General features: G+C 44.2%; 1 protein-coding gene across 5 annotated transcripts in view; it reads left to right on the top strand.

Moving 5' to 3' along the window:
* Pknox2 (PBX/knotted 1 homeobox 2) overlaps positions 1–13,897 on the top strand; it is a 259,037-nt gene that overhangs the window by 101,663 nt on the left and 143,477 nt on the right. For 2 of the 5 annotated variants that reach the window (XM_029481797.1, XM_029481798.1), the window contains exon 3: positions 13,051–13,243. The exons of 2 other annotated variants lie outside the window; for them this stretch is intronic. The gene's annotated coding sequence lies outside the window, so the exon portion shown is untranslated. Of the gene's footprint in view, positions 1–9,653; positions 9,713–13,050; positions 13,244–13,897 lie in introns of all 5 variants that reach the window. One more of the 5 variants, XM_029481799.1, reaches the window with a different exon arrangement.

The following is a 13,897-nucleotide window of genomic DNA, read 5'->3' as shown; positions in this document are numbered from 1 at the left end:
AGGTTTGATTTCAGTTTTAAAATGGCATTTTCTGCCCTTTCCTCCCTTTAACTATCTTCTGTCAGTGTCCCCAGGCCTGACATCATCCAGTGTGTATTCTCAATCTTAAAAACCATCCATCTACTTGTGGCCCAGATTCTTGATAATTTTTTCATGTGGCAGAGACTAATGAGGAACAACTCATGGCTTGAAAAAAAGTCTTTTACAGCTAACACGTTGCCAGTCTGTTATAACTTCACTGAGGATGAAATTAAAACAAATGGTGAGTCTCATGTCTCCAAAAATAAGATAATGGGAAGAAATGTGGAACTCGAAACTAGCACCTTGTTCCTTCCTGGTCGTGGACTTATGGAGCAGGGCCAATGTCTACTTCACTGTTGCTCTCTCTCTGTCTCTCTCTCCCCTTCTTCCTTCCTTCCTTTCCTCCCTCCTCGTCCTTCTCCTCCTCTCCCTCCTCCTCCTTTTCTTCTTCCTTCTTCTATTGAGACAAGATCTCACTGTGGCCTTGATCTCAGAGATATACCTGCCCCTACCTTTACAACTCTTCCAGGGCTGGCTCCTTACATAGCTGAGGGTGACCTTGAACTTTTTATCCTCTTGCCTCTACCTATCAAGTGCTAGGATTATAGGTGGCTGTATTACCATGTCTGTCTATTGCCGAGAGAGGTTGATGTTTGACCTGAGAGGTCTTCATGTATATCAGGTGCCATCACTTGGTTGGAACCAAAGATGCTTGGCTTAAGCTTAGGTGACACCTAAGATTCTTCAGGGATCATGTCTATGGCTCCACCTCTGAGGCTTTCAGGGGAGCTGATGATCCTATCTAGGGATTTGTAGCCCTTGCCATTTTCTGTCTATAGGGACAGCCACACGACTAGGTCCTGCCCAGGATCTAGGATGCATTCTGACCTCCTTTATTAAGAAGGTAGTCACAGCCGGGCGTGGTGGCGCACGCCTTTAATCCCAGCACTCGGGAGGCAGAGGCAGGCGGATTTCTGAGTTCGAGGCCAGCCTGGTCTACAAAGTGAGTGCCAGGACAGCCAGGGCTACACAGAGAAACCCTGTCTCGAAAAACAAAAAAAAAAACAAAAAAAAAAACAAAAAAAAAAAAAAAACCCTGTCCAAAAAAAAAAAAAAAAAAAAAAAAAAAAAAAAAAAAAAAAAAAAAAAAAAAAAAAAAGAAGGTAGTCAAGAGCTCTGTATTAGTCTTCTTGGCCATTTTGCTCTGCTTTCAAAAGCTATGCTTCTGCCTTACTTTTAAGACCAAGATGCCATTTGTACATTATTTTAATATGATAAGACCCATTCTCTGGGGTCCAAAGAGATAGATATGCCTCATCAGTCAGGCATGCCAATTGCTCTATCAGAGCACTGGATTTTGGATCCTGACACCCACATCAGATAGCTTATACATGAAAGTCTAGCTCCAAAAGACACAATGCCTGCTTCTGTCCTCCACTGGCACCCACATACATATTATGCATCCACATACACAGAGGCACAAACACATAAATTAAAAACAGACAAACTGTGCCAAACCAGAATAGTGCCTGGACACAGTCCTTGATAATTTTTTCTTTATTGGATCTCCCTGGCCTTTATTGCTCTGTCACTGTATGAGTCAGCCTCCATCCAAGTCAGAACACTAATGTGGTTCTGCTCCCAGCCACTGCTCCATTCACTCATTCACTCTGTATTGAGGAGGTAACCACATCTCAGGACACTGTGCTGGGCACTTGGGTTTCAGGGCAGACTGAGCCCCTTCTTTCCGGAGGTCCTGATTTCCATTCTGTTAAGCTTTTCAGTGAGTGTCATGTTAGCCATAAACTGATGGTGTGTTTAAGAAACAGGAATATAAGCCTTATAAAAAAGTGCTGCCTCTGTGGGACTCTTTTCAGTTCATAGCTCAAGGCTGTTTCCTGACTCTGCTTAGCACTCAGCGGAGAAATGACCTGACTCAAAAGGATCCATGGTGAGGCCTGATCTCTGATAGGAAGCCACCTCTGCCCCATCCCCTATGACAAATGCAAGTTCATGTCTTTTGACTTGGTTAATAAAACCTGCTCTTGCTTTTCCTAATGTCCAGTGCCTGGAGTGGCAGGGCCATAGCCAGTAAGTGTTACAGTGACAAACCAGAGAACATCATCAGCCTGGAGCCACCAAGCACCTTTTATTGAACTCGACAAATATCCAATAACCCAGGCCTCTGGCTTCTTCTCCTGGAATATTTGATACAAACTGAATGGAGGCTTGAAGGGAGGGGCCTTTCAAATAGAGAAAAATGTTGGTACCTCTGAGTGTCAAAGAACAGAAAGGTATATGGAGGTCCTTTTTGTAAGTCTGACTCAATATGATCGATTCTGAATATTTAAGTACTTGATCTAATGGATGGATAAAAATAAAAATCTAAACATCCAGTTATTAATTACCTAGGTCAGCCCATGCACACATGATTTTAGGGAATATTCATCTCAACTCAGGTGGAGTCTGTTGTCCCAGTTTAACAACTTAGGTGACTGACACACAGTGAGGAGACAATCAGGGTTTAAGCTCAGACCTTTCCTTTGTGTTTCTTGTTCCTTTGACTGTTCTTTTTCTCTAGTGAATGCCCTTTCTCCACAATGAAGAGGATCTAGGCCTTGTTCTCCAATGGAACTAGAGCAAGCATTAAAGAGGCTGGGACCTCTTTAATGCTTAAATTCTGTCAAGTTAAAAAGGATGCAGGGATAACTCAGATTTTCTTCGCAAGGCATTCCTTATTGTTCCCCAATAAGTGCCTTCAGTATGGGGCCTTGTATACTCAGCAAAGAGCAATGAAGAATCCAATGCTCTGGAAACAGTTTCCAGGAGTGAGGGATTGGACTACTTCTGTGGCCTCCTGCTTTTCTGTTTCTCCAGTCTGACCCAAGTAAGGATGGGAACCTTTATGAGAGGCCAAGCCAAAGGTCCTAGATGTCGTTGTCCATCACTTATATGCTATAGTCTTAGATATGAGACTCTGCAGCCTGTCTGCCTGAAAGCACACCCAGCATTTCAGGAGCCCAGATGAAAAGCAGTAGGAAAGCCAGGAGACAGCCAATAAGGTGGGCAGATTCCCCAGATGGGGCTCAGGCCACTGTGGGTGTTTACCTTGATAGCCCAGTGTGCTTCTTGACACTTGAAGTTCTCCCAAATGCCCAGGGGAGGAGCTGAAAATATCCCAGGCAATATGAAAATGAATAAGGGCTCAGCAAACAGAGCCCAGCTTCTGAGCAAACAACTGAAAAGGCAGGCAGGCAGGCGAAGCAAGGAGAATGGAGGCTGCTAAAGGAGAGCTCTCAACAGGAAGAGTTGAGGGAATGCAAGTCAGGACATGATATGGCTCCCATTGTCCTTTGTCCAAGATGCCCTTTCTGCCAAGAGAGACACAAAGGAAATATTTCTCAGCCTTGGGCTAGATAGAGAAATGTTGACAGAAAGTACCTCATGATCTATTTTTTTCCCATTTTATCTTACAGATAAGATCATATGTGACCCAGGTAGTCTAGAATGTTCTCTGAGTTGGAGATGACTTAGAAGGGATATTCCTAGCCTCTGCCTTTTAAGAACTAGGATTGCAGATGTGTGCTATCATTACCTGGCTTTTTATACCATATTTCTGCAACAGAAAGGAATTTGGAAGCAAGAAAGACATAAGCACTGTGCCTTCCTATGAGTTGGGAGGACTGCCTCCTAAACCTAATTGTCACTATATGACTTTGAGTAGGTACATCTCTTAGGGGAGGATGTTCTATAGACTCCCAGGGTTGTAGCAGCCCACCTAGAACTTACCCCGACCTGGATCTACTTCCTTACTAGAACTGAGAGTTGGACACTCATTTGGGGCTGTATGCTTTCACAATGCTAGTCCCAGGCACTGCTCCATGGGGCAGCGTTTCATAAAGCCATGGCTTTCTGTTTACTTGGGTTTCTTCCTGTTGTCTTTTATTATTATTATTTTATCAAAATAGCAATCATACTGTACAGCATTCACTACTCTGGGAATGTAGACAAGGCTTTGAGAGCAAGCCACACAGCATGGGATAGACTGTAGGCTGTAGCAAAGAGGCTTTGAGCCAGATCTGGCCAGAGACCTCGTGGGCGGTGGCCCTCCTGGCAGCTCTCTTGGCTGTTAGGCTTCTTCATCAAATAGCCTAGGGCTAGGACAGATGAATGACAGTCTGTAGGGAATATTAGGATAAATGGAAGCCCTTGCTTTGCTCTGATTATAGAACAGACCAGTCTTAGAGCTCAGAGACAGGGTTGGCAGCACAGCTAGCTGCAAACTGCCTCATCCAGGCAACAGGTAAAGTGTTCAAGGTTTGTTATAGAAAGAGAGACTAATGCTGAACAAGACAGAGTACCTGCTATCAAATATACCACAGTCTAACAGTGGAGGAGGAAGGAGAATAAACAAGGAAAACAACGTAGAAGTAAGAAGATTCTAGGTTTCAGTAGATGTGGCAAAAAAGTTTTGTGGCAGAGTGCCTAGACTGGAGATTGGAAAGTCTCTCTGAGAATGAGATGCAGGGACTGAAGGGGGTGAATGAGAAAGTGGCAGCCATGTATGGCTAGGAGGGGAGAGCATCTCAAATTGAAGGAAAAGCAAGAGCAACTTTTTGGAAATGTATGCCTAGGGAATTAGTAGGCAAGAGAGCGGAAAAGAGAAATTAGGTCTAGGCAGAAAGGCTATACAGAGGATTTTAGAGGTCCATTCAAAGACATGAGGACCTTTGCCTGATTAAAGCAGAAGTCACTGGAGGAGAAGACTGAGTCTTGAGAGCTACCAGATATAAAGGCACAAGTCTGGCTTCTGTGAGTGTGAGGGAACAAGACAGAAGGCTCAGTTGGCTTGGTCTTAGCCATGGAAGTGAAGACAACATGGTTGTTGAATTTCTTCTTATGGTGGGAGTAGAACTAGAAGACCTCCTAATGAGAAGCATGGGAAATGGGGACAATAAATCCAAGACTGGCTGGGCTTTTAGTAACCGGATGGAGAGTGTACTTTTCACTTAGTTCAGGAAGATTAGTTGAATAGGTATAGAGGTTAGAGGCAAGGAGAAGTAAAATAAAAATTAGCTTTGAGTATGTTGTGTTTGGGATGCTTCTGAGATACCTAGGTCAGGGTGCCAAATAGACAATTGAGTACTCATATCCAGGACCTGGGAAGAACAGTTAGCGGTCAAACTGAGAGACACAAGTGTGTGAGAAGGCATTTAAAGCCACAAGACTGAGTAAGTTCATATGGCAAGAGACAATAAAGAGGTACTGGTGTTCTAGTGTTTTTACAAAACGACAACAGAGGTAACTGAGAAGGAATGCCAAGGCACGAGGGAGACAGTAGGTGAGTGGGGTGGCTGAAGCTGGAGGCAAAAGGTTTTCTGAGAAATAGGAATTGAGCACCAATGCCAAATGTTGCAGGAAAATGAAGATGAGGATGGAGGGCTGAGCACTTGCTCGGTCATGCTGAGCTGCTCACCACCTGATAATTGGTCATCAGTGGAGGGATGGGTTAATGAAACTTGACTGGAGTCGGTTGGAGAGAGAAAGGAAGATGAGAAAGTAGACACAAGAGTATAGACACTACCTTTGTACAGGCTTGGTGGGAGGAAGAACTCAAATAAGGTCAGAAAGTAGGAAGGGAGTAGAGTTGGGGGAGCACTCATGCACTGGACAATATGGAGGAAAAAGTCTTTGTTCAAAGTGTACAAATAGGGTATCTATCTCATACTCCCTCCGCAAGGGTTATGGGGCTGAAAGATTGTAAGAGGCTCAAGACAAGGAGGACCAGAGCAAAACAGTGTCTTCTGAACATGACCAGACCACGGCATTCTCAAAATCATAGCAGCTATAGCTACCTATACGAGACATGCACAACGTCAACCCAGTAGACATCCAAGCATTCTAGCTTGGAGTAGTAAGAGATTCATGACCCCTATCCCTAACTGAGGAACTGTGGACAGTCGATGACTTCTGGAGGAGGAAGAATCGGGTGTGTCTCCTGGTAAGTTGATCTGTTAGCCCCATACCCAGTAGTATGTGAGAAACACTAACTGGAACCATTTGGGTGATTAAAAAAATAATAAAAAGATATGAAGTTGGAGGATCTGTGGATCTGGGAAGAGCTAGAGGAAAGCCTAGGGGTGAGTATGATCAAAATACATTGTATGAAATTCTTTAAGAATTAAAATAAGAATATATTTTTTAAAGTCTTCAAGAGTGGGTTGCAAGCCCAGTGAAAGTGCTGACCTTGTACAGATTCCACTGTGATTGGGGTGTGAGATGGCTAGAGTATTTTGGTTCTGATGTTGATGCAATAAAAGGGTTATTGATGGGAGAGTGAAGTAGTTTTCATCTCATAGAAATCCTTTTTTGTCTATGAAATATACTGCAAGGTCATCGGCTAGAAATAGAGTGGGGAGGAGAATGTTAGAGACCTGGGGAGGGAGAAGGAAGTGTGATGGTTTCCCCAGAGACTGGGAAATTGAATTTTCTAGGGAAGTATAGTAGGTTCCTCTGACAGTGTTGAGTGAGATTTGTGGTCATGGTGGTAGTGACTCTAGTCAGCAAATTTGTTTCATTTTTTTTTTCTCTAGCAGTGTTCAGCTGCTCTGGGCAGGCCCTGAACAAGTGGGTGAGATACCAGGGCTGGAGTCCTGCCAGGGTGGGAGAGTGAAAAAGGAGCTGCAAGAAGCTCAAATTATTGATAAGGGGTAGTTTTAGTGTTAGACTATGCAGTCTGTGCTGGATAAAGAGGGGGTAAGCATGCACAAGAAATGGTAGACATGGATAGCTAAGGGTTAGTTTTTAATAAAGTAAGGTTGAGAACGACTGGGCTGGGCATGTCAGAACAGCTAACTCTAATGGCATCAGAAGTATACTTTCAGAGGTGGGTAGCTCAGTGATTGTTGTGAGAGAGTCTAAGGAGTGGCCATGGGAGTGAACCAAATGTTCACCAAAGCTAGTGTAGCAACAAAATTAGGACAGGACATTGGATGGGCCATCTTCATGGGTTCTGAAGTCTGTAGTGATGACAGCAGGAGTGATTGTGGAGTAATGGGGCTGGCAGAGCCAGTGATCCAGATGCTAACCTCATGATGAGTGAGGGGCAGATGCATAAGGGGTTGGTTGGATGACAGTATTACATATATATAGGAAGGCTACTTCAAGTGAGCCTCGAGCTCTAAAGAAAGAGGGTAGAAACTGCCGTGAATTGAATGGGGCACATCAAGTTCCCATGTACACAGGTCATGGAAGACAAAATGGCCATCGCTGGGAAGGGCTCCTGAAGAAATGCATCCTTCTGCTGAAACTCAGTTTTTGAAAAAAGGAACTCTCTGTGTGAACTGAATTTTCCAGAAAGTATTAGGGGAAAAGAGTGTGCGTGACTGTTTATATTGTAGTGCACAATCAGGGAAGTAGAGTCCTGGTAGCAACTCAGGTAGGGTAGGCCCATCCTGAAAAGGTACAAAAATTCACCAATTAAAGACACTGATTTCTGCTAGTGTTGGATATACCAGAGCCTTCAGCTGGAGACCTGGGGAAAGAACAGCCAACTAGAGTATACATGATGTGGCTAGTTCACACCTAGAAGTATGTTAGCTATTGACATAGTAGTCATATCAGGAGAATGGCAAAGATGCCTTTAGGCATCCACGGTTAACGCTTAATTTTCAGATAGAGAATATGAGGCCCAAAGAGGAGAAATAACTTGTCCAAGGTCATCAGCTACTAAGTCTATTCAAAACAGAGGTACATGGAGAGTTTGCACATTCTGTGTGTCTATGGGAGGCAGAAGAAACAAGAGATCAAGAAAAATCAGTACTGGCTGAGCTAGGAGAACACAGCATTGCTCTGCCTGTTTTAGCCTTGTGCATCATGATGGCCCCCATTAGAGACATGTACACAGTTTACAGAGACCACTGGAAACTGCATTTATTTCAGTCCTATCACTCTTAGTGACATCTGGATGGAGTATACTAGGTTCTTGGGCTTTAGGACCTCCATGCCTGCTTGGGAAAACACCTGAATAGCAAAAAGTAGATGACCAGGAAACAGTGGGTGGGACTCTTAAAAACTGGCCTGTGGCATCTCCTGGACTGGCCTTGTGCTAGTTAAATGGTTGAATCACTGACTGAGTATCCTCTGCCTGGCAACACTTCCACAAAGCTAAATCCTATTAAAGGACACCACATTTATTCCCAGGGACTCATGGGTTTAACAACAAAAGAGACCTGAGTGGTCTTTGGTTACCATTGCCTGGTATCCAAACAGAAGCAACAGAACTTGTGGCCCACAGAGCATCATGGCCATGTGGTGCCTTTTTATTCAACTTAGAGTGCCTCTCCCAAGGGGTTTCCACATCTAAGGGTCTGTATCAAGAACTGATCTACCTACTTCCTCCTGAATACTTGAAGATGGAGCAGGGAGAAGAGCTAATCCCCATCTGGAGACCAGGGCCAGACCCCCAATAAATCATGGCAACTAGGCTGCCCTGTGGCTCTTTAGGGGAAGGTGTGGATAAACTAGCCCTGGTGAGTTACCCCCTGCCTTCCAATCCCCATCTCCTTCCAGCCTGTGCAAGTGTTAAATACAGCATCAAATTAAGCAAAATTAAATACATTTCCATGCAGTATTTTTCTCTTGACGGAATCAAACAATGCGGTTGCCATAGTAACAGCCTCTTCTGAAAAGGTCACCTGCAAGAAACTGTGTTTTAGGTACAACTCAAGGAGATTATGGGGGATTAACTCATTTTATACATATATATTAAATATATTTTTTCTTTAAAGGGACTGTTATGAAGGAATAATATCCAACAGAGCCAGAAGATACCCACAGAAAAAAATTTAAGTCCCTGATAAAGGGTTCTTTTTCTTTTTTCCTTTTTTTTTTTTTTTTTTTTTTAACCAGCATGCAGTGGGGTGATATCTGAAATGGCGACTTTGTGTTTTTACTTGGCTTTAATTAAACCTCAGTCGGGGCTGAGAAATGTGGTGAAGCGAGATAATTGCACTATTCCCAGTACAGTTTTTAAACTCCAGCTTTGATATGCACCTCATGACAGCCTGAACCTGCCCCCAGACTCCTGAGGCTGCTTGAGGCTCAGCTTCTAACCGCCCTTCTTAACCTGGGACACCAGGGAGCTGTGTGCGTGGGGATCTTCACCAGTGGTGGAAGAAGGCTAAGACTGAGGCTCGGGGAGCAGAGGCCACATCTCCTCTCAAAAGTCTACCTCTAGCTTTTGGGAAGGGCCAGCATAAGCCAACCTAACTCCCAGGCAGAGTAGGACATTCTTCTGCTTTCCTGAGAGCGAGAGTCTTCAGAATATCTTGAGGCATCCTTGTTAGATTTGAGATAAAATGAGCTTCCTGGTGCAGAGTTTCCAGTGAAGCAAGCTGAGGGCACAATACATTTTAGTGCTCTGTGTAAAGCTCTTAAGCAAAACTCCCTGAAGAAAAAAGAGGCTTAAGGTTTCATACATGGGTCCCCACAGCTCCTACAGCCAACCCACAGTAGCCCCAATGCTACAGGTTCTGGCTCTTCTGGAGTCAAGATGACAGACACCTGGCTGAGCTGTGCCAGAGTTTGCCTTGCCTTTTTCATCCACCAATTTAGTACCATTTGTTTTCCAGACACAGAGAGGGCAGGTACCTGTCACAGACCAGGAGGCTCAGTCTCTCAAAGCACAGAGGTAAACACAGAACTGTACTGGCTTCCAGGGCACTAGCTGGACAACTTCTCCATCACTGGGTTGGTCAAAGATAATCCATACCTCACTGGCCAGGGCTGACAGTCCCAGCCCAGCCCCAGCTCAGACTATAGTCTATGTGTTCATGTGTGTGGTAGGGGGCAGGGAGAGGTGGAGTCATGGTATTCATACTTGTGATATATAGCTATATGTATATGTACATATGTACATGCATACATTCATATGACATACATAGATATAGAGATTGCTGCATACTTCTAGCTCTGTGTAGTATATGCTCAATTTCTACAAATACTCTCAGAGGACCTGACAACGTATAGAATTCTTCATCCTTTCTGGCCTCAGATTCCAGTAACTCAGATTACTTAACTGATCCTTCTGTTAAGCAAAGTAAGCTTACAGAGTGCATCAAAAATAGGCTGACCCAAGTTTGAATCATGACTGGCTATAAAGCAGTGGAATATTGCTCTTTCCTTCCCCATCAAGTGGGAATAAGAAGAGCTACTGTCTTAAATCACAGCTCCTTATGGGGTTGTTCTGAAGATTAAATGAAATGACCCGAGGGAAGGGGCTGGATAACGGAGGTGTTCACTGGATGTTTGTTGACTATTTGGTGAACATGACTTTTGTACAAAACAAACCTTGTGTTTCTTTCTGTGAAATCCAGCCTGCCAGCCTGGGGACCGCTGCAGAGATTAAAGAAAGAACAGCAATTTCTATCTCTAATCCTCAATACAATCACTGGAGGTTTCCTTAAACTCTTTTTTAAAAACCAAAACTACAGTTATCCAGGGAAGAATTTTATTTTTAGTGCATCCCAGGCCCCTCAAGGAAATGCATCCTTAAAATAACACCCCCTAGAGTTGGGCCAGACCAGAAAGACCTTGATAAAGACCATGTGCCCAAGTAGAGAGTACATGGCTTTCTATTACAAAAATCTGTGTCTTTTCTTCATTTAGGATAAGACAGGCCTGCCTTGTCCCTTACATCTCCCAGCATCCTTACATTCTTATATCCTTAACATTGTTTACATCCTTACAGTGGCAACACCCTCAAATGGCACCAGACATTGCCAGATAGACAGTTGTGAAGCAGTGGCCTCATGGATCTACTGGGAGCCATGTCTAGTGGATCTGACCAGTATCCCTTGATATCATCTGACCTACAGTTAGCTGGGGTGGCTGTTGCCACCATAACACTGTTGTCTCTCCTGGCTGCTTTGGGGGTTTAGCCATGTTCTGTTTCCTATCTTGGATCTTACTGCTGAACTTGTCAACTAAAATATTCCCAGTCCTCTAAAGGGCACTTGACAAGGAGGCTGTGTCTACCAGCTTCAATTTATGAGCCTTAGAAGCTGATAACATCTTGAAATCTGCCTTTATTGTATGTCTAGTTACTTCCTATTCTGAAGCTCAGTTCCTGATCTATAAAATGGTAATCTACTATGAATTTCACAGTGCCATGCCAAGATTAAATGAAATAAGAAAGGCTTACCACAATGACTAGAACATAGTTGTCTCAGTGTGAGGCAGGCATCAAAATCACCTGGAGGTATAATCCACACATTGGTGGGCCCCACCTCTGCATTCAGTAGATCTGGCCTGGGTCTGAGAATTTGTATTTTCAAGTTCCTAGTGATGTTACTGGTACGGACACAACACCTTGAAAAGTACTGACCTCTACAATCCAGTTGGAGGTAGGTCATGATCTACTTAAATTAGAACCTTGTAGCTATCCAACTTTGCTTATAAAGGCATCAAAGCAGACTGGATTCAGACGATGGTAGTCCAACAGAACCTTCCACAGTAGTGAGAATGCCCTTGGTCTAAACTGGCCAGTTTGGTAGTTGCTAGCCACATTCAATGACTAAACATTTAAAACTGTCAGACAAGTGTGGGACTTAATTACATTTGTATTAATTTAATAGCCCTGTGTGACTATTACCTAGCATGTAGGGTGATATAGAACAAATTTCCATAAGATCTGAAGATGTGTCCAATGGTCAGGGAGCTGAATGGCTAGACAGGTATCACCTCAAGATCTCAGACTGGGGTCAAGACACAACATTTCAGCCACCTGTTCCTTTGGTATGTTCTTAAGGAAATTCTCAAGACCTTGGAGGCCAACTCACGAATCTCTACCCTTCCCTCAGATACCTGAATACCTAAGTATTCTGCTCAGCCAGGGTCAGGAACAGTTGAACACAGGAAGCATGGAGTCTGTGCATTCAAGCAGAATGACGATGGACCTTTTAGGGACAGTTCTCTTCTTGGCAGTGATGCGCTAGGATGGTTCAGGGACAGAATGAGATACAACATTCTCTCGATGGAAGTAGGAAAAATTGAAAAGCAGTCTGTTAAACTATGGAAGAAGAAGATGGTTGTCTAGGATAAAATTTCATATGACCCCAAGGATAGACAGCTGGTAAAAGTTTGGGAGAGGGGTTGGAGAGATGACCGAGAGGTGAAGAGCACTAGCTCTTCCAAAGGTCCTGAGTTCAATTCCCACAACCACATGTTGGCTCACAACCATCTATAGTGAGATCTGGTGCCCTCTTCTGGCTTGCAGGCATACATGCAGGCAGAAAAGTGAAAATTGTATCAATGAGGCTAGAGTGGTATCTCAGTAATTAAGCACACTGGCTGCTCTTCCAGAGGACCTAGGTTCAATTCCCAGCACCCACATGGTAGTTTACAAACATCTGTAACTCCAGTCCCAGGGGATGTGACACCTTCTTCTGGCCTCTGCAAGAACTGCATGCATACAGGCAAAACACCCATACAGATAAAAATACACACATTAAAAAAAAATTAAAAGGAAGTAATGTCTGTGACTCAGATAAAAAGATGCTTGACATCTCAGCTCAATTCTGTGTGCAACAAAACTACACAGGGTGACCCCCCCCCCAGAGTCACTCTCACAATGTTCACTTGAGAACCCCTCATCTCACCCTATGTCTACTGTGCTTGAGAAAATTATGTAACACAATGGTGAGCATCTTTGGTCCTGGGAGTCCACAAAGAGAATGATTAAAGCTATTAGTGCCACTCAGTAGCTATAGGACCACGGGCAAATGATGCAACCCCCTTAGCCTTGGTCTTCCCATCTGTAAACAGAAGTGATCATGGTACACACATAGAGAGGTACATTGCTAAAAAGCAGTAAGTGCTCTTTAGATGGCAAGGGTTATGATGTACCTGTACCACTGACCTCCCTCCTCATCTCACATGGGCACCACAAGAGCACTTCTGGGAGCCTTGCCTAGAGTGTGTCTTATTCTGGGCCCTTTGACTGAGTAGAGGTGACCTCTCTGCCCACAGGCCCTCAGGGGTGTGCTTTTTGCTTCACAACAACAACCATGATGAATTGTGGTGCCTGATACAGCCAAGACACAAGAAATAGCATCACCAGAAAACCAACTTACGCCTGGCCTGATTTAGTGCAGAGAAAATGACAGCTGCTGTGCTCGGCTGGCTTCCACCCAGCAGAAGGCTATTTTTTGCAAATAAAATGGTAAGTTGCTAATCAGAAAGATAAATTAAGAAGCATTAAGATAATGATGGTCTAATCACTGTCCACACAGAGAATTGCTAGAGTGGATATCCAGGCTACCAAGTACTTGAGCACATTTGGTGATTATTTGTATTATGAAGGGAATGATGGATTCCAGGCCTGGAATCAATCTAGCTCAGGAAATACACAAATCCAACCTCCACCAGGGACGCCTGGAGGTCAACTGTTCCCCTGCTGGCCTCCATCCCCAGCTCTGAACAATTTCTCCCAAACCATTCTTCATCTTTGGCTGTCTTATCACTGAGTGCCCCCAGCTTCTATGAAGGCATCTCTTGGTCCAGCTGTTTGGGTGCCCAGTATGCCACTTCTTGGGAACTGGCTAGGCTCAAGGGGAGTGCTTTACCTTGAGAGTAACAGAAATGGCCCTGTTTGGGAGCAAGCTGGCTACATGGCTGAGGACAGGGGCTAGGGTCCTCCTTGTCTCTGAGACCTGCTGGGCAGAAGTGCTGTCCCATCATGCCATAAAGTCTGGAGCCATCAGGACTGCACAGACTGTTGTCTCTTGCTCTGTAGCTGAAGGTCCAAGGTGTATGGAGTATGGATTGCCTGCTGGCTCAGAGCCCAACATGGGGACTTGGCCAGTACTCTCATTGG

Source organism: Mus caroli, chromosome 9, assembly GCF_900094665.2.
Source record: "Mus caroli chromosome 9, CAROLI_EIJ_v1.1, whole genome shotgun sequence".
Taxonomy (NCBI): Eukaryota; Metazoa; Chordata; class Mammalia; order Rodentia; family Muridae; genus Mus; species Mus caroli.
Note: the sequence above shows the minus strand (reverse complement) of the source record. Positions and strands in the feature narration are given on the sequence as shown.